This window comes from Gossypium hirsutum, chromosome D03, assembly GCF_007990345.1.
Source record: "Gossypium hirsutum isolate 1008001.06 chromosome D03, Gossypium_hirsutum_v2.1, whole genome shotgun sequence".
NCBI lineage: Eukaryota > Viridiplantae > Streptophyta > Magnoliopsida > Malvales > Malvaceae > Gossypium > Gossypium hirsutum.
In genome coordinates, this window is record NC_053439.1 from 35,449,596 (window position 1) to 35,452,664 (window position 3,069).

A 3,069-nucleotide genomic window follows, 5' to 3' on the forward strand; every position below is an offset into this window, starting at 1 on the left:
TAATTTGGTTAATTTTTGAATTGATCCCTGCTGAATTAGTGCTTTTATGTTTTAATATTGTCGGGATGCAATTGGGATGCTATGAGTAAAAAACGAACAAAAAAGGACCAAATTGAAACACAGTCAATAAAGTGAGGCCGAATAAAAAAATTAAAAAAACCAAGGACTCATCAGATTCTTTTAACTTTGTAAAAGTCAAAATTAGAAAAAATCTAATTTTAACTTTTATTTAATTTTAATTAAATGTTGAAGTGGTTAAAACCAAATTTAGTAAATATAATGTATATAAATAGGGCTATAAGATACCTTGGAAAAACATATTATATTTTAAATTTTGATTTTCATTTGGAATTAAAGAGGAATTATTCTTTTTCTTCCAATTTGGGCGTGATTAGCATGTTGTTACTTCCATTTTCATTTCTTTGTTCTTTCAAAATTTGTTTAATTGTCTTTCAAGTCCTTTCCTTTCCCAATTTTCTCCATTATCATCAAATCACCTTTCATACCTACAAAGCATGATTAAATCCATGCTTCACTAAATTCCATCTTAGCTATAGGCCGGTGTTCTTTCTGATCGGGAAACGTGAGATACGTATCTTTGCTAAAAATCCTTCCATTCGGTATTTACAGTTTTCCTAAGTATCGAGATTGACCACTCATCCCTTAAAGTTAACTCGATTTCAAGTCAAAAGTGCACGTTGGGTTGGAATCATGTTTACGAACAGTTAGAGAAACAAGTCAGTCGTGCTGTATTCAAATCTCCGAGAATAAATTGAGGGAGAAGTGATCGAGTTTAAACGACCCACGCGGTTGAGGTCGTTAATCTCAGTTGGGTTCTTCAGAGCGCAAGGCTGTTGAAATCTTGAATCAGGAACATGTGTATCTCGATTAGATAATCGGTAAGGGTTAGTTTGCAGGTCATACCGAGATCAGCTACGAGAGGAAGAATCGGTGGTTAGGATGTTCTTAACTGCTATAACCAACTTATTGTTTGGAAGAGAAGATTAATTTTCGAGGATCGATTCTTAATCTGGAATCTACCGAGTCTAAGGCTAAGGCTTATTATCTTTGTTTACAAAAATTTGAATTTATTTACTGATTTAAATTTATTTCCAATATTTATTAATTTTTTATTTATGTTGTTTTGATTATTTACTTTCTAAAAGATTTTCAAAACTCCCCTAATTTGTTTATTTATTTTTTCAGCAGATCTGTCTGGAGTCGTGGGCACGACTTTTTCCATGACTTTTTCCATGACTTTCGACACGATAAAAATTCTGATCACAAGTTAAACGCGGAAGTTGATTATAATATCCAATCCCTGTGGACTCGACCCTACTACCACTCTTTACTACTGTTTAGAGTTATTTTATTGTAGGAATTATTTTTAGTGGTTTCGACGCCCATCAAATTTTGGTGTCGTTGCCAGGGATTGGAGATATTTTCCTAATTTTTGTTTATTTACCTTATGACCAGATTAGAACTAGAAACTCTAGAGTTTGAACCAGAAATTGAGAAATTGGCCTGACAACTGCAGAAAGAAGCCATTCGACGCAATAAATGACCAAATCCAATATTAGAAACCACATCTTACACCGAGGAAATTTTTCAGTTTGATGAACTAGAAGAGATGGCCGAACAAACTATACGCCAACTCTATTCGCCAACTCGCAGCGGCACCGGATGAACAACAACTCTTATGTATAACCTATTCAACAAGAGGAATGCTGTTCGAGTTAAAGTCAGGTTTGATTCATTTACTGCTTACTTTCGATGGGTTACAGAACGAAAATCCGCACACCCACCTTAAAGAGGTCCTTATGGTGTGGACAAGCATGGAGCCTCAGGGAGTAACCGAAGACCAAATCAAACTTCATGCTTTTCCTTTCTCATTAGCTGACATCTGTCAACGCATTACTGCATACTTTTGTTTCTTGACAAGTTCTTCCCTGCAACTCGAGAGGCCGAACTAAGGAGAGACATTGTGGGAATCCATCAGAAGGAGACTGAATCACTCAACGATTACTGGGAGCGATACAAAAAGTTGTGTGCAAGTTGCCCACAACATAGACTAACTAAACAATCACTCTTGCAGTATTTCTATGAGGGATTACTCCCGATGGAAATGAAAATGATAGATGTTACAAGTGGAGGGGCACTAGTTAATATGACTCCTTAGAGAGCACGAGATTTGATTTCGACAATGGCTGCTAACTCTCAACAATTTTGACTAGGCACAGAACCCACGAGACGTGTTTATGGGTTAAGTTATCTATCTCTAGAAGATAAAATTAATAAGCTGACTAATGTTGTTCAAACTTTGCTTACAGATAAAACAGGCCCAGCATTGTTGTGCGAAATTTGCGCTAAGCCAGACCAACCGATGGACTCATGTCTGATTTTACATGAAGATTCAACAAAACAAGCAAATGTTGTCGGGAACTTTCTAAAACCGCCCTAAAGGCAATATGACCCCTACTCGAACTAGTATAACGTGGGGTGGAAAAATCACCTAAATTTAAGTTATGGGTCGAGTCCTCAGTTCAATCAACCGTACCAACAAAGGCCGCCTCCGACTCAACAGTTACCACCCTCAAAGTCATCTTTGGAAACCATAGTGGAAAGACCAGAAAATAGTACTGAGAAATTTCAACAAAAAATTAGCATGCATTTCTAGGAGTTAGATAAGCAAGTGAGCAAGCTCGCGCTCACAGTTAGCCGTTTGGAGTCCTAAGGTAAGCTGTCATCCTAAATTGAGCCAAACCTTCAACATAATACAAGTGTTATGACATTGAGGAGTGGGAAGGTTTTGGAGCTCATACCTGGCACGGGTCGTGCCTACGACACTAGTCGAGGTAAAAAGAAACTTGCCACAGAGGCTCCAGTAGAGTCAACACCACAAAAATGATTTGCAGTACCACCTCCGTTCCTAGAAGACTTGTCCAATGCAAGGAGCAGGAAGAGAAGAAGGTCTTCGATACCTTTCAAAAGGTAGAAATCAACATAACTCTTCTCGATGTGATTAAGCAGATTCTATGATACAAAAAAAAAATCTTAAAAGAATTATGT